Here is an 18,715-nt window from a genome sequence, read left to right as displayed (position 1 = left end):
CGTAGAACCTTTTTACCGCTTTATGGAGAATAAATTCCTTCACCAACTTTTTCTTCGTGAGCTAACGTATGGGTGCTTTCCTGGTGCTCAAGCAAGTGACCGAGCCAATATATTTGCAATCCTCAGGAACGGGCGAATAGGCCTTTTTCTGTGGTTGTTGTAGGTAGCATCCACCCATCAGGCAGTACTGCTACCAAAAATACCAGCGGTTAGGGGTGTATTGTGGGTGTGTCGTGTTGTTGAGGCTGCATACAAAACCTTCACAGTGTGTTGTGTTTTTTTTATTTAGTCGTTAGCCGTCTTTTGCCTCCTAGATTAATTTTGCATGATACCTAGTTAATTATTTGCATGGATTTTATTATTTATATAGCTTTTATATTTATTATTTAAGTTTGTATTAATTCCCTATCTTGCTAGTTAAGATTTTATTTATGATTATTCCTCTATACACATAAACAAATCCCCATTTGTGGTGAGAAAACTATGGACTGAGCGAACGACTTGTCACACTTTCCCACAGCTCGGATAAAAATTATTAATGAAATTAATAATTTTTGGAAAACTAAATAACGACTCTCGCCATACCGCACCTGTACCACAGTACGGCTTTTGGTAAATAAATAATGTATAACAAAAAGACAAATAATAAATTTTTATGGTAAATTTAACGAAACATCTATATCAAGAAAGATACTACAGATCACAGATCCGATAGTGTACAAACCAAAAATAACATTCAGTAACAAAACATAGAATATATACAGTTCCGGAACAACATTTATTATTCTACAAGCTTGTTTACAAGGTTCTCGAATCCTCGAATTCCGAGATAGCAATATTAATACTTTGTTTCAAAGCCATTGATCAACTTTGGAAAACTTGGTAAGTAATTGATTGGTCTAAGTATTCTATTGTGAATTAACGGTTACATGAAAGTTTCACTATTTTGATTCGATTCGGATTAGTAAATTACTTAATTTTTTTACCGGCGTGACAATGACGAATAATATCTTTTTAATAAATAATACTGGATCCACGATCATTCACAGGAGTTCTCATCTTTGTCAATTTGTAATTTTCTAATCGGCTTCAAATCAAATTTGATGAAAATGTGTGCTCTTGTGAGTAGTAGAATTCACCAATGTGGTTTTACCTTGATGGAAATTATCATGGAGCAAAACTTGGAATCCATTTAGTTTTTCTATTAGTATGCTATTGTAATGTTTCCCAAAAGTCACCGCATCTTTTCTCATAATCAATTATGATTTTGAAGATTTAGACCTCTTCGAGTAGCTATAGCAATCTATTTGCAAAGATCAAAGGATTATTGACGATCTTATTGGCAAGTAGCACAGGGAGCATCTCAAATTGATCATATTAGAACTTTTAATAATTATATTCTAAAAACAGCTGTATAGGTACCTAATATAAATATTACATCGATGAAAGGCTTACTAACCCTATAAACATTTCATTTCTTTGTCTCGAAACATATCCAATTGCGCCGCAGATAGTTAGAACGATGCACAGGATAAGACAAACGTATGGACCATCAAACAGTTAGATGACGATGGTTGCATCTGCATATTGGCTTATCCACATAATCTCTGTCATCCACGTCACATTACAGAACATTTTATAATCCTAGGCTTTTAAATCGCCTGCGGAAAAAACACCAAGGTTGTTCCCTTTGAGGTCAGCAACCTCGTACGAACATGTACCTTTCTTCGCCAGTATAATACATGGCTCATACACTTCACCTAACTTGGCATTGAAATGGTCGGCAGCAGAAGACTGACGAAAACTACGTTTGAATACTCTCTGACCGATATTGAACGTTGGAGAGTATCTTTTGTGCCTCAGATCGTACCTCTGTTTGGTACTCTCGTGACCTTTTTGAAGGTTATCTATTACTTTTTCGAAGATCGCTTTACTAACGATCTTCATTCGTTCCATCCTCTCTTGCTCTGATAATTCTCCGTTATCCGGAGCACGATGTTCGGATCCTTTCATCACAATCTCGTGACCAAATATCACTTTATAAGGTGTGAATTTAGCTGTCGAATGTATCGTATTGTTTAAAACGAACTCTACTTCTGATATCTTTGAGTCCCACATTTTTTGGTTCTCACGTACGTAGCTACGAATCATAGCGTTGATCGTACGGTTTAGCGACTTTGCAGTCAATTTTAATTGTTTATAGGAAAGTTTGAACATACTGAGAGGTAAGCACATATCATCGGTAAGAGACATGTGTGTGAGAAAATTTTGCGAAAAAATCTAAGGGCACCGGTGGGATTCGAACCCACAATTCCCATTCAGTACACGGGTGCATTGCCAATTATACAACGGTGGACCTATGGTCTACGGATGTATTTGGCTAATGACATTTGAGTTTCGAATCCGTTCCCCACCCTAGTCTTTTTGCGCCGGCGTTCTCTGATACACAACAATCGTCTATTGAGCGGTTCCATATCATTAAAGCAACGAGTAATTTTCATCTTTTTTGATTTGCATGAAACCTTGCATACAAGTTTTTGGGGAAGAAAAACGCCGTTTTGCATACTTGGTTCGCCATTTTGAATCTAGCCTTACTTATGAGAAGGGCCTATGAAAAATGCACATGATATCTACAAAAAATTGTATCTCAGAAACGGTTTGTCCGATTGGTTTGGTGTCTTGGGCGAAGTTTTAGACAATTGTTGGTGTTATATGGAGAAAATATGCACGGTAAAAAAAAAAGTTTGGTATTTGTGTTTTGAACTAAAATATAAATTTTCCCTTTAAAGTGACATGTCAATAATTTTTTTATTATCCTTATGTTATAGCTGACTGAAAATGCTATCTAGTGCACAGTAAGTTGTTCTGGAGAAAAATAGGTTACGATGAAAAAAATTGTTTTTTAAAAAAATACAATTTTCAAAAAAGCTATTAAGAAAAGTCAAAAAAGTTTGTCACCCTAATTTTATGAAAGTACATCAAATTTTCAAACAAAAAGTACTTCGGTAACATTTTTCTAAGATGCACCGTTTAGAAGATATTACTGATTTAATGTTGTTTTTTTTTGATAACTTAATAAGTTTTGGCCCTTTTCGGATGTACTCCGTGTTTTTCCAGTTTCAAAAGTATTTTTTTCGGAAAGATTGGAAAATTTTGAGTTAAAATGACACTGACAGCTTAAAGATTCGAGTGAAATTCTCTGCCTTAAAAGTATTTTGAAAAACAAGTTACAAAATCCCACTATCAGGAACAATGATTTCTTCAAGTGATTTTTGGTGCGTTGTGCTGAAAATGTGCATTCAACTCTTGCATATCGCCTAACAGTTTAATCCATTTAAACTGGATGTGTTTATACTGTGCATATTTTCTCTCTATTGCCGAACATCGCCACAGACATCAAACCGATGAGACAACTCGATTTCGAGATACACCTTTTTGAGAACTGCAAATGTAAGCTCCTCAATTAGCAAGATTCAAAAGAGCGAATCAAGCTTATTTTTCAGCGATGGTGATTGTGCGCAATAAAAAATAACATTATGTTGGAAATCATCAGTTTATTTTTATTCCTGTATTTTTATAAAATTATTGTTTACACAACTTTCTTAACAATATTGAATATTTTGGCATCATTGTCAGGACAGTTTGAATAAAGCTTTGCCTTTATTGTATTTTCTGATAGAGGAAGAAATGAGTGGAATTTTAGAGTTCCTTGAATTGTTTTTGCATTATTATATTGATTATTTAGCTGCAAAGACATATTTTCGTATTCTTCTGTAGTTGAATAACAAAATGACAACTTTGTAAGTTCTTCTTCTTTTCGTTTGTTTGCCCAATTAAACAACTCTCTTGCAGTCTTTATCGGGTGTTCGCGTTCTTTGGCTAAACTTGCTCTGGTAGCCATGCGTTTTATCGTACCTCCAATAGCATCGCATGGACCTTTTCCGTGCGATGTTGCGAAGAAATGCCATTCAGCGTCAATACCATACTTTGACTTAAATTTACAAAGGCTAGAAAAGTTTTTTCGGTTTTTATACTGTGAAGCAGCACCATCTGACATAAAATAATTTTTTTTTATGTTTTTATTTTGATCAATTTGTAAAAAGTTTATCATTTTATCAATAAACAAATTGACAGCGACTGAATCATGTCTTAGTTCTTCAGAAATTATAATGAAGCTAAAATGTATAATTTGCATATTTTCAGTATAATATATTACGAAAGGATGGATTGTGGCCTGTTGCACGTTCCAATGGTGTGATTGAACTTCATCCTGCAAAACGAAGCTGTAATTTTCAGAAAAGTCACAAATAGCTAAAAATTCACCATCTTGCAAGTTTTGTTTTGTAGTTTTCAAAAAATTGGATTGTTCGGTTTTTACAAAATCATGCGGAATCAAACTTTCTAATTTTGAGCTGAAAAATGAAACAAACTCATCGGTTTGCTTTACAATAGTTTCTAAATCACATCTGTCAGTGGTAACCCATTGTTCGAATGAAAGCTTTTCAACAAAGTTTTCTTCCAGTTGTTTCAATAAACTGTCTTCTAAAACTGAGGTATCTGGGCAGTTTTTACATCTTCGTAGATGGCAATGAGTTGTCTTATTTTCGCAAAGTAATCTATTCGTTAATGTTTTTAGATCATTCAAGACATTGTATTTTTTAAGCTATGTAGAATTAAATTGACATTTTCATGCGTAGTGCAAACGCAAACATTATGTGTTCCTGTGATAGTCAATAGTTTACATTGCCTTGGCCGGAGGCTTGAGATGAATCAAATACATTATCTCTTTCCTTTCTTGCATCTGATGCCATATTTCTACTGGTTTTAAATTCGTCTACAATTTTTTGTACTGACCATGATTTTGGCAACAATGATAAAATTGATAGTTTTTCTTGCTTTGTGGCTGAATTTAAAAATTTAATTTTCATATTTTCTATGACTTCATCAAACTCGTTTGCTTTTTCTGTTTTAGCGTCTAATTTAAAAAGATTTCTTCGTACACCTTCGACGATTTCAGCGCACTTTTTTTCAGGATAGTGAACATTTTTAACCTTACCTAAATCTATAGGCGAAACACGAATAGCTGCTATTCCTCGGTTGAATATTTCGACGTCTACAGGCATCGTGAAGTCTTCATTTGATTTAATTGTGCTTAGCGTTGACTCTGATGGTATCGTGACCAAACTTTCGCGAGGTAGATTTGCTGGCGTAGGTATATTGTTATTGAAGAAGATTGTAAATTGTATATATGTACCTGAATTGAATAAAGAGTGCGGCGGTTGTTGATTGAGGTATCAGTCGGCAGCCCTCTAGTTTGATGGAAGGTGACTACTGCGTTCTTTTTATTTATTATTAAGGAACGGTCAACGACGGAGCTAGCCTCGTTATGGCCAGCGTGGCCATGGTGGACTAGTTCCAACAAAGACCATGTTTACAATCACCAACTGTACGTAGTACAGCTAACTGGTATCTGATTACCTGTATCTAATACTTGTTAGCACGTTTTCAGCACAACGCACCAAAAATCATTTGAAGAAATCATTGTTCCTGATAGTGGGATTTTGTAACTTGTTTTTCAAAATACTTTTAAGGCAGAGAATTTCACTCGAATCTTTAAGCTGTCAGTATCATTTTAACTCAAAATTTTCCAATCTTTCCGAAAAAAATACTTTTGAAACTGGAAAAACACGGAGTACATCCGAAAAGGGCCAAAACTTATTAAGTTATCAAAAAAAAACAATATTAAATCAGTAATATCTTCTAAACGGTGCATCTTAGAAAAATGTTACTGAAGTACTTTTTGTTTGCAAATTTGATGTACTTTCATAAAATTAGGGTGACAAACTTTTTTGACTTTTCTTAATAGCTTTTTTGAAAATTGTATTTTTTTAAAAAACAATTTTTTTCATTGTAACCTATTTTTCTCCAGAACAACTTACTGTGCACTAGATAGCATTTTTAGTCAGCTATAACATAAGGATAATATAAAAATTATTGACATGTCACTTTAAAGGGAAAATTTATATTTTAGTTCAAAACACAAATACCAAACTTTTTTTTTTACCGTGCATATTTTCTCCATATAACACCAACAATTGTCTAAAACTTCGCCCAAGACACCAAACCAATCGGACAAACCGTTTCCGAGATACAATTTTTTGAAGATATCATGTGCATTTTTCATAGGCCCTTCTCATATGTAAGGCTAGATTCAAAATGGCGAACCAAGTATGCAAAACGACGTTTTTCTTCCCCAAAAACTTGTATGCAAGGTTTCATGCAAATCAAAAAATACAAAAAATAAAAACTGGAAAAATTTCCCACTTGTTCGTGGAACCGCTCTATTATCGACGATATGTGCTTGTACCGCAACCACTCAGTATCAGTTGATCGTACGGTTTAGTCGTTCCGTGGGGTTCGCTTGACTACGGTGTCTGGCACTAGCCCAATGTTGTATTTCATACTTTGATAACAAGTCTTGGAACTCTTTTGATCGGAAAGTAGTGGCATTGTCGGAAATTACATATTGGGGCACTGATAAGCGTCGGAACCATTGCTGTTCCAGAATCTCACAAACGCTACTGGAGGAAATCTTTCGCACAGGAATTAGGAGACAATATTTCGAAAATACGTCCATTAGGACAAGCAGGTGAGCATTGCCTCGAGAACTCCTCGGCAGGGATTGGATGTAGTCCATTGTGAGAATCTGGAATGGCTTGGTTGTGACGCGTTGATTACCCATTTGTGGGACAACAGACGTAGTTGAATGTTTGATCCTTTTACAAACTTCGCAATTGGCAACATAGCGCTTCACATCTGCTGACATTCGTGGCCAGTAGTAGCGCTTTTTGATTTTATCAATCGTCTTCTCAAAACCAATATGGAAAGCGTTATCATGTTCTTTGGTGAGTATTTCAGTTCGCATCAACTCAGGGATACTGATACTTCCGGTACACAGAATTTTGATTTTGTTAGGTTAATCCGTAAATTAGCCTCCCTTAACCTCCTTGCTAACTCCTTCAAGTGAGTGATGTGTTCTCTGAAGGTTTTGCTAGCCACAACTATATCGTCTAAGTAGACAAATATGTTGGGCTCTAACTCCCCAAATCCCAATACTCGGTCCATTAATTTGCTGAGCGTCGCAGGACTGTTAACGAGCCCGAAAGGAAGACGCTTGAATTGATAAAGTCCCTTTCCAGGGATGGAGAATGCGGTATATGGACGAGATTCTGGACTAAGTGGAATTTGCAAGAAAGCTTGACTCAAATCTATTGTCGTGAGGTATTTGAAAGATCCCAATCGACTGAGAATGCGATTTTGATGCGGAAGCGGGTACGCATCGCGCTTTGTGCGCTCGTTCAGCTTTCTGGCATCTAAGCAAAGGCGAACTGCGTCGCTGTCTCGCTTAGCGACTGGTACCACAGGTTGTGACCAATCGGAGCGAGACCGTTCGACAATATCGTCCTTGATCATGTTGTCTAAAGCCATATGAATTTTACGCTGTACTTCTGGGCTCCATGGATATGGATTCTTACGAATTGGAGGGTGCTCACGAAACTCGTTCCTGATTTCAATTGTGTGAGTGAGTACCTTGGTACATCCAATATTACCAGGTTCGGGAATCAAGAACAATTGTTTTATTTCGTCCAGTTCGTGTTGTTCTTCGGGAGTCAATGACATTTCATCTTCGAAAGCCTCTTCGGAATCGTCGATAGTTTCGATAAACGAGTCTCGGAGAGAGGGATAAATTCCAAATTGATCCCAGAATGACATCCCCAGATAGCATTGTCGCTTCAAAGAAGGTGCAACGACGAAAGAAACTATCCGCGTGACTCCGTTGAACAACACAGGAACTTCAATTTCCCAAAAAACAGGTACTGGATGCCCTTCAGCAGTTATGAGTGTCAAATCCGAAGGTGAGTAAGCTAGATTCAGATTCGTGACAAGACGTTCTGATCCCTTACCCAGAATATTACGATTAGTCCCGCTGTCCAAAAGTGCTACTAATTTTATCCCTAGCAATTCGATTACCACGAAAGGTCTGTTATCTCCTTGTGGGTGGAGAAATATGGTATTTACCTCCTCACACTGGGAATTTATGACCATAGGATGATAACCGAGCTGTGATAGGATATAATTAATAGAATTAACTTCCTCACTTCGAGGGCTTTCGGTGCAAAGATCAAGACTACCCTGCCTCACTGAGCAGTCTTGCTCAAGTTTTTTGTGGAACAGAATGGACACTCCTTTTATAAGAAGCCGGAAAATCCACAGACTTCACAGAAAGTTTGTTTCTCCTGAGTACATTGCGTGAAGTTGTGTCCAAAACTATGGCAATTAAAGCAAGTACCCTTCTTCATCGGAACATAGCTTTTTAAAATTTTCTCTAGCGTGTTCAAATTTTTACTTGGCCCTGGTTTCTGGTTATCAGGTTTACCAGACGGTTTTTCCTGCTTCTGATCAGGTGCCTGATTGTTCGATGGGTTCGGTTTCGAATATTGATTTTGTTGATAACTTCTGAAGTTAGATTGTCGGTTTGAGTTAGAATACTCTTTTTTGTAGTTTTCTGCCTTATTCCACGGTCTATTGTTATTCGATGGTGGTCTTCTTCCATCACCTATCTCATTAACTTGCCTCTCATTTGGCTTATAACCTCTCACATTTTCCCTATCACTTCGGGCAAACCATTGCCAATTAATGGAGTCGAAGTTTTTGCCGAACTCTCTCATCTTCGAAATAGTGGAGATGTTTGCTGCCAACATGGCACTCTTGTACTCAGAGCGCAGATTACGAAAGAGTATTTGGAACTTTTTCTGTTCGTCGAGTGGAACACTCATATTCCTGAAGATTCGCGTCATTTCTAGGTAGTAGTCTTGAAAACGTTCTCTCCCACCTTGCTTTCGCAAGTGAGCTTGTCGCTCATATTGATAGTATAAATCGGGTGGCAGAAACTCTCGCTTCAATTCGCCCACAAGGTTATCCCAAGTACCTAGCTCATTATGTGCATTCACCTCCATAAACCAGGATCGTACTTTACCCACTAACAAGTGATATGCAGAATTGTACAACTCTCGATCAGAATATCCTTCTGATCGGGCACTGAATTCAATTTCTCGGAAGAATTCATTTAGACGACGGCCGTTATCAGCACCATCGTAGTGAATTTTCCATTTATGGATTGGAAGGCGTTGGCTACAATTTTCCCGAATCGGATTACCACGATCAGAAGGATCCCTCTGCCTAGGCGGTTGTTTCGGAACCGCACCTTTCCCTGATGTATTTGTCGGTTTGCTGTTTTCCCTAGATACTTGTCCTAAAAGGTTCTGATCTTTCTCTAGCCAGTCAAGAAATTCTTTATACGATACTTTACGCTTAACTGATTGAACAGGATCTGACTCTCCTTCATCTAATTCATCACCTAAGTTTACTCGAGTGCTGTTTTTTGAATGATGGTGAGATTTCATATTTTGAATCTCAATATCCATAGATTTCATTCTGGTTAGCAGTTGATCCACAATGGACTTCAAATTTGAATTTTGAATTTTTAGAATTTCCAATTCCTCAATGGTTTCACCACCCACAGCTACTTCTTCTTCCTCGTGCTCATTTTCTTCTTGGACGGGTAACAAACCTTCCCGTACATCGGGAATCTCATCATATTCTTCCTCATCCTGGGCTCCTTGTTGGTCACCAGGGTTTGGATTCGGTGTAAGATTGCCTGTCCCAACATTATCCTCAGGAAACGAATAGCGCAGTCTAAACAAACTATCGTTCACAATACTGATCTCCGCACTCCGAACTTCAGGGTACGGTGATGGAATGGAGTAAAATGTATTTAAAAGTCTCACGCATTGTCCTGCAATCTCGGCAATGGTGTTTCGTTCTGAGTTCTCTGTTGTATGAACTTTTGCTCGTAACATGCGGAAAAGATAATGGAGCAATCGAGATTTACATTTTTGATCAGGAGATTTTTTGTACACTCTGCTCTCCAGTTGCTGTTTAATGTCCTGCACATTTTTGTCACAATTTTCTAACTCATCGATTAACGATTTCCAAACTTTATCATATTCTTTTGCAGATGCATCATCTGCTCCTTCTCTTTTCAGTTCAGCTCTACATTTTCGTTCCTGCACTGATCGTGACTCACTATGCGCGTCTATTCCGCGGATTGCCAATTCGTGTGTCAGCTCATCGTCGAACAAATGAGCAACGTTCATGCCATAATACTGTGAAATGAAGTGGTTCATATTGAACACCGAACAAAAATTATAAAAATGTGCCTAAAAATTTAGCGATGAAATAAATATTCACCCAATACTCACTCGTAAGCAATTTTCATCAAATTTGATAACCTAGGAAATTTCTTCGCTTTCTCTGAAAGCTATTGTTTATCTCGCAATACCTTGTAATAATAGAATGTTCAATTCGATTGTCTACCAGGGTGGTGACTTTGCTCGTGGATATTCTTTTTGTTTTACACAATGGGATCACGTGTCTAGAAGTACGTTTACCGATTCTAGAAGTTTGTTAAAAGATTTATTACAATCTACTTTTGAGCAGGTTGTTTTACAAAATTCTATCCACCAAAGGTCGTATTTGGAATCAATTACCAGAATCACCGGCGTAAACGATTATCACTATCGTTCTCCTCCCTCGCTTACCTCGAAAAAAATAGGAAGTATTTTTTTTTGTTGGTCGCCAAAATGTAACAAACCCTTTTGTTACGCCCGCTCAGCCCACAAGTGACTCTAACCACACTCTGGGTCGGCTACTTTCCGCCGAGGTTTGCGAAATTAGAGGAAAAACCACAAGACAATTAATTTGATTACTGACAGGGATTTATTGAAATTTTGCCCTAACGGTCCCTAACAGCCCTATCTCTTCCTATCTGTAACTACTTACGGTTTCTTTTTGTGTGTGGTGTCAGTGTCGGGCCCGTCGATGAACGCTCGCTGATTGGTTCCGCAACGGATTGCACGATGTCTCCGTGCCTAGTTGTATCCTTGGCCTCCTTCCTTGCCGTTCGCGCCAATCGTGCCGATTGCCCCGATTGCGCCGATCTGGCCTCCCCGATATCTGGTGATGATCGTTCGTGACAATCGTGCCGACTGCCCCGATTCCACCGTGTGCGTCGATTACGCTGATTGTACGGATCGCAGGTTCGCTTCGTCCACTTATGTCAGCTTACCGTTTTTTGTATGGCAGTGACGACTCTGGTGGTTTCGTAGAACCTTTTTACCGCTTTATGGAGAATAAATTCCTTCACCAACTTTTTCTTCGTGAGCTAACGTATGGGTGCTTTCCTGGTGCTCAAGCAAGTGACCGAGCCAATATATTTGCAATCCTCAGGAACGGGCGAATAGGCCTTTTTCTGTGGTTGTTGTAGGTAGCATCCACCCATCAGGCAGTACTGCTACCAAAAATACCAGCGGTTAGGGGTGTATTGTGGGTGTGTCGTGTTGTTGAGGCTGCATACAAAACCTTCACAGTGTGTTGTGTTTTTTTTTTTTAATTTAGTCGTTAGCCGTCTTTTGCCTCCTAGATTAATTTTGCATGATACCTAGTTAATTATTTGCATGGATTTTATTATTTATATAGCTTTTATATTTATTATTTTAGTTTGTATTTATTCCCTATCTAGCTAGTTAAGATTTTATTTATGATTTTTCCTCTATACACATAAACAAATCCCCATTTGTGGTGAGAAAACTATGGACTGAGTGAACGAACGGAGTGACTTGTCACAAACGAGTGGTGTATCTACTTGATTTTCAGGATTAGCTTTGTAGGGAAAGCAGGTTTCATGAAACTTCACGTCACGAGCAATCATAATTCGAAGTTTTTCTAGACTTGACTTCTGACCGTACCAGCATTCAGCTGGTGTCATACTTCTCGGCAGGACTACAGTAGGACTTCTGTTCACCAGGTACACGGCAGTAATGACAGCTTCTAACCACATCTTTTTCGGGACTTGAGAATCGATTAACATCGTGCGGACCTTCTCAACAATGGTTCGGTTGAACCTCTCCGCAACGCCGTTTTGTTGAGGCGTGTAAGCAACGGTTGGTTCGATTTGAATACCTTTCTGTGAGTAAAAACGCTTTTGGTTGGTAGAAAGATACTCACGGCCTTGATCTATTGTTAGTTTCGAGATCTTCATGTTGAATTTCGCCGTTACCATTGCTTTATAGTCGCGGAATCGATCAAACACCTCCGATTTCCTCTTCATCAGGAACAGCATTGCAAAAATGGGTATGGTCGTCAATGAAGAAAACAAAATATTTCGAACCATCCCACGCAGTAGGTTCGATTGGTCCACATACGTCCGAATGAATTCTTTCCAACGGCCTTGTTGCTCTCGGGCGTGTGCCGTTGAATGGTTCACGACATTGTTTCCCTTGCACGCACGCATCACAGAACGCCAGCTTGTCTGCTCTGAAATCAGCACCATCCACAAGATTGTTACTTATGATCGCTTTCTTTCCCTGTTGACTCAGGTGTCCAAGCCTTCGGTGCCACAAATTGGTCGCTTCAGTTTGACACATATTTGCCGAAGACACTGGAATGTCTACCACGAACTCGTACAGGTTACCTCTCAAGTTCACAGTAGCAATGACTTCGTTGTTTTTCTTGAGAACCGCAACGGAACCGCAGAAAATTACCACAACGCCTGCCTTCACCAACTTTTTAACGGACATCAGGTTGTCGCGAAGCTCGGGGACATAGAGAACATCCTTCATGTTCAACGACGTGTTCTTGTTACTGCTTCCGACGATGGTTCCAACCGTTTTTGATACCAGTGTTTCGTCCGTCCTTGTGCTGCTCCTCTCGTCATGACCAACGTGATCTTCTCAGAGAGAAAGCAGTAGGGTGGTTGTTGCGTGCTGTACCATCATCAGCATTGTTGACGGCTACTCCCGCCTTGAGTTGTTGCATTCAAAGTGTTTTTATGTTACTTCATACGCGAAGTTAGCGATTTTCAGAGTTGGTTGGAAATGCATTAGTGTGATAAGAGAGGAGCAACACAATAGTTGGGTAAAGAAGAATTGCATTATAACACACCATCGACTGGAAATGCTCTCGCAACGTGGGGCTTTAGGTAGTGATGAAAACGTCGCTAGAACTATTCCACAGCCGCAATCAGGACGCACATTTTTTGCCTGTAGACTTGGAGACATACTTCAAGTCTCCACGTACATCGTAAGGGTTAGGCAAAAGATATGCGTTTGACTTTAAAAACTGTCGCATTAACGGCCCTTCGCTCATTTTCAACTTCTATTCAATGTTCATACTGCCGTACTCTAACGGAACTATCCACCTACTCTCTTCTAAAGATCATTCTCTAGCTAATAAATTATCACACTAAAGCTTCATGTTAGCATTTCCAACCAACTCTGAAATATATCAAAATATTCTTCGTTAATAGCTTTATGCAACATAATTCACACATGTGTAACTTTTAAACAAATACGGAAAGTGCTATATCAATCGATTGTAAAAAATATTACGTTTTGAGCTTAACAATGATTAACGGAAAATAAACCTAAATTTGACTTCATCTATTATAACTCAACAGCGGTGCCGGTGGTGTAGTGGTAATCGTGATTACCTCTCACCCCAGCTAAGCACGGAAAACAAGATCGACGGAAAACAAAACAAGGAAAAAAAGTGTAACCCAACAACCAAAAGCGGTGCGATGCTAGTTTTCATTGCTATGACGACGACTGAATTAAGGTTCAATTTACTTTGATGCTTCTTGGAAAATTTCAAAGGCAGTTTTTCCGACGCATTATTTCAGATTGCAAAAAGCTCGCACTATTCGATTCCTTTTGATATTTTACACAAAATGACGCGAGCTTTTTGCAATCTAAAATAATGCGTCGGAAAAAAACTGCTTTTGAAATTTTCCAAAAAGCATCAAAGTAAATTGAACCTTAAGGGTTCTAAGTCCCAGAGGGGTGAAAATCCATTCTATTCATCGATTTCCTCTTGAGATGACCATGCCTTAACTAAACTATTACACACTATTTCTGCTATGCTCTTCTATAATCCAGAACAACAAATGTATCAATGAATGTGTTTGCCGTACGAAACGGAAAGTCGATGAAGAGAATCGATCAAAATCACTTGCACCCCTGCTTCCAAGTTTGGTTAAAAATTATAACTCTGGAGAGCATTTTGTTTGTTTGACCTTCCCCCAAGCTCTTCCCCTTTTCCTATCCTTCGACAATGTACCCCTCTAATCTCGAGTAAGCCGCGAGTATTCGGCCCAACTCCTACTAGACATAGAATTAAGTGAATCTTGTTACAAACAAAGAACAATGAATTATCGGCTCCGTAAAGCTAACGCGATTGAGCCTTAAAAATAAACGAACTAGATAAAAAAATATGTTTGGTTGATGTGGGCGTGTGGTTCTGAATATATCGATGAGTGGGCAAAAATTCACACATGCCCGAAGATCGGAGGCAAATACAACTTCGACTTGTTTCGTCTACTAACGATTCGCTGATGACTGGGAAGCAGCATATGCATGTACGTAATTTGTTAGTTATTTCAACGCTTTTGGACAATGCTTGACACTTACCCCCTTCAGTCCGCTTTGAGAAGCGTCCGAGAACGGTTGTGTGTTTTTGCTCCGCTGCGTGCTTTTTTTTTTTAGCGCTCGGGCTATCTTTGTGCTGCCGTGATTTGCACTGATGTTTTTCCCCTGTTGCTTTGGTGCCTGGTGTGCTCTCGCTCTCTTTGTTGACGGTGTGACTCGACCGCGCTGATCTATTATTAGGTTTTTGCGGTGTGCATTGCTTTTGTGCACAGAGTGACATGAAGAAGAAAAGTGATATTTAGTTATTGTGTGGTTGGATTCGCTGAAGGAGGAATTGTTTAAAAATGACTAGAGAAAATTAAGCATCGAGAATGCGCTTCCGGATATATTGATTTGGTGAGTACGTTCCAGTTGAAGATTGTTCTCTCTAAATATCTCTTTTTTGAATACATTTCATTAATCAAACATTATTATATGCTGGGTTTGGGGGGGGGGGGGGCAGCCTAAGGGTTTCAAAGGATTTGTAGACTGGACAAGGGTTCGTGGATTTGCCAGTCCCTTGTCACGTGTTGATAGACGTACATCTTGTCGTTTGTCTTCCAAAGGTCTTCAATGAAGTTGATTCACCCTGCTGCAACAAACCATCAGGCAGACCTTTACAACAAGTGAAGTATCTGCAGTCATAGGTAATCCTTGCACTGATGGTGGGTTCTATTCACATCACATCACATGCTTGACACTTACCCCTTTTTCAATAGTTTCTTGTTAAAAAATCAACAGTCGAAAGCATTGCTGTCGATGCGTGAAAATATTTCCGATCGATTGGTGATAAAATTATTGAAATTGTTCGAGGGGCAGCTGAGTTGTTAACGTTCAAAATCTTTCATAATTTCGTTACTTGTTCAATTTTCAATTTTCACAAAGTGTACCCTCATTTAGAAATCACAGACGTAGTCCTACATCAAAACGCTTCACGTAAACAAACAGTGTTGCCTCTTCAGTGTTGTTTGTACCTTTCAGTGTCTGGAAATATCTTGACTAGTATTCATTCTCAAATGCAAGACGATGCGTTGAATTTGATTGGCATGTTTTGAAATTGAATAATTTGCACAATGATAACGATGATGGTCCCACCTCTTACACCTACAAAAGATTCAGCTGCACGATTTATCTTTAAGATAATTAAATATGACATTTTAACCAGGTTAGCAAACAAATGCGAACTGGTTACAGTGACATAGATAAATTCCCTCTAGAATTTAAAGTTGCTTCACAGCGATATAAATTTGAAAAAAGCTTAGAATAAATTTATGATTTCTTTGTTTTAGCCGCATGAACGTTTTTAAATTATCTGGGAGGGACTTTCATGGGAAACAAATTTAAAGAAGTGACCATAAGTGTGTGGCAATTGACCACAGGGCAGCTACATTTTATAGCAGCTATAACGGCTGCCTTTCCTACCGGGTTTGTAACCCTTTCCACTGTGAGTGTATTGGTATGGTGTTCTTTTGAGGGGATTAAATAAATTAGTCTGAAATTAGCTTACAGTAGACGTACACGCGTTTTTATTGTCCGTGACCCGAAATTGACCCAGCTCAGAAATACGAGGTAAAACTCAACTCTTACAAGCTGTAGACAGGATCTGAATAAGAGATGCCTTAGGCTTGAAAATCTCTCTAATAAAGGTAAAAAAAAAAAAAAAACAGGGTCTGAATCTCAGATCCACAGAGAAGATAAAAAGAAGGGTGTGCGATAAATAGTCTGGATAAAATTTGCCAGACGAAAGTGATCTATCCGGTACGATTGAGTGATCTAGTAATTGCCACGCGGTGAATATCGCCAGACAAAAGATTGACCGTTTTATTGACCTTCGTCCATAGTGCTATATTGTACTGCGTGGTCGATCGATCAACTTTTGTATGGACAGTGTAGTACGGTGAAGACTAAAAGCTCTTCGAAGAAAATCGGGGTTTCTGAGGTAATTGAAAAAAAAAGACAGTACGAGTTCAGCATATTGCGCGTATTAGAAGGCAGTTCGGTCACGTGGTGCGGTTTCGGGAGAAATTTCATTGCCGGGGAGCTCGTGTGTCGTGTGTAGGACATATCCATTGTCGGGGATTGTTCTGAGTAGCATCGGAGTATGTAGATATTTTCCATCGCCGGGGAATCTATCTAGTCGAAAGCGTAGGTAGAAAGCTCTACCGTCGGAGAGTTTTTGAGTCGATTGTCTGCCACGGGCGTGCGTAGGTAGTTCTACCGCCGGAGAACGAACCGAATAGTAGTACTGAATTTTGGGTATGCTCAATTCCGACTCGAAACCCTCCGAAGATTCTGACGAGCAGCTGGGAGATAAAGTGACTGATCGAAAAACCAAAGTGAAAGTGCAAAAGATCAAGATGGAGAACGAGTTAAAAGCCCAAATTGAAGCTTTAAGGTTGCAGATCGAACTGTTACAGCGCACCAGCGGTGCAGAGGGGCAATTTGCAGCAATTGTAAATCGATTGCCGGATATTCGGGAGCTACGAGAGTATGTGTCGGAATTTGATCCCAAATCTCCGACGTGCATGTCTGCCGAAGCATGGGTGAAGTCAATCGATGATACGGGAAACAGTTGTCACTTGAAACGCGATTGTAAAGCTAATGTAGGATTCAAAAGTGAACCGAAGCGAGAAGGGAAAGGTCCCATGGGGGGAGGTACGAATTTGATGCGTATGGTCGATAAGAAAAGCTTGTTCCGAAAGACAATCGAGTTAGCTGCAAATCAATATGAAGCGCATATTGATTCGGGTGCGGATCGGTCAACCATCTGGGAGTGATTCAAGAATATCTAGATGGTTTCGCGTTGAACATGAGAGAGATGGGGAAGGCATAATCATCGGAAATGAAGATCCAGCTCGTCGATAATGACCCAGTGTTTGTAAAGCCGCAGAGAATGGAGTACGCTAAAGAAGCAGCATTGGCCGATATTGTGAATGAACTTTTGGAGGCCGGGATCATCGAAGAGACCGAATCTCCCTTCAACAGTCGCGTTGTGCTAGTGCCGAAGAAAAATAAAGAATATCGGATGGCTATCGACTACCGTTTGCTAAACGCGAAGACGGTTAAGGACAGATTTCCTATGCCGGATATTGAAACGTGCCTAAACAAACTCGCGGGATCATGTGTGTTTATTGTAGTGGATTTATATAGTGGATACTATCAGATTCCGTTGGAAAAGCAATGTCAAAACTTCACAGCTTTTTCTACGACGGAGGGACACTATCGGTTCCTTCGAATGCCATTTGGATTGGCTAATGGGTGCGCTGTATTCCAGAGAGCAGTGAATAAACTGGTTGAGAAGGCACGAAGGTGTAGTGATCGTAGCATACATCGACGATCTTGTAGTGGCGGGAAGAGTGGAAGAAGAAGTGCTCTCTAAATTCATTACCCTGTTAGATGTTGTGCGCGAAGAAGGGTTCACCATAAACTTGAAGAAGAGCTATTTCTACATGCGAAAAGTGACATTCATTGGGTTTGAAGTTACCGGCGAAGGAATTAAACCTGGAGTAGTGAAAACGGTGGCTGTTAAAAAATTTGCTCGGCCAAGAACTGTGCACGAAGTTCGACAGTTTCTGGGACTCGCAGGATTTTTTCGTCGTTTCGTGAAAAACTTCAGTTTGATAGCATCACCGTTATATAATCTTCTGAAGAAAGACGTTGAGTTCAAGTGGGGAGGTGAGCAACAGGAAGCATTCGAGAGCCTCAAGGAAATCCTGACTACACGCCCAATACGGATGCATCGAGCATCGGATTGGCTGGAGTTTTGCTCATCAAGCAACATGGAGGTTGGAAGCCATTAGGGTACTTTAGTAGAAAAACGAGTCCAAGTGAATCGAAGTACCATAGTTACGATTTGGAAATCTTGGCGGTTGTGGTTAGCGTGGAGCGATTCCGTTTATATTTGCTTGGTCGTTTCTTTATCATTCGCACTGATTGCTCAGCTGTTCGAGATGCTTACTCAAAACGGGAGATGGATGGCCGGGTTGCCAGGTACTTCTTGAAGCTGCAAGAATATGATTTTCGGTTGGAGCATAGAAGTGGATGTCAAATGAAGCATGCGGATGCTTTGAGCAGAAATCCAGTGAAGGAGTCAAGGGATGAACAAACCGTAGTGGAAAATATGCTGTCGATCG

General features: G+C 39.5%; 1 protein-coding gene across 3 annotated transcripts in view; it reads right to left on the bottom strand.

The window, feature by feature from the left end:
- Positions 1–18,715, bottom strand: part of LOC135707469 (uncharacterized) — a 46,128-nt gene that overhangs the window by 23,663 nt on the left and 3,750 nt on the right. For 2 of the 3 annotated variants that reach the window (XM_065229289.1, XM_065229291.1), the window contains exon 2: positions 14,586–14,802. The exons of the other annotated variant lie outside the window; for it this stretch is intronic. The gene's annotated coding sequence lies outside the window, so the exon portion shown is untranslated. The remainder of the gene's footprint in view (positions 1–14,585; positions 14,803–18,715) is intronic. 3 annotated transcript variants of the gene reach the window in all.

Source organism: Ochlerotatus camptorhynchus, unplaced genomic scaffold (assembly GCF_037179485.1).
Source record: "Ochlerotatus camptorhynchus isolate MF236.1 unplaced genomic scaffold, CSIRO-AGI_Acam_v1.1 ptg000313l, whole genome shotgun sequence".
Lineage (NCBI taxonomy): Eukaryota > Metazoa > Arthropoda > Insecta > Diptera > Culicidae > Ochlerotatus > Ochlerotatus camptorhynchus.
Note: the sequence above shows the minus strand (reverse complement) of the source record. Positions and strands in the feature narration are given on the sequence as shown.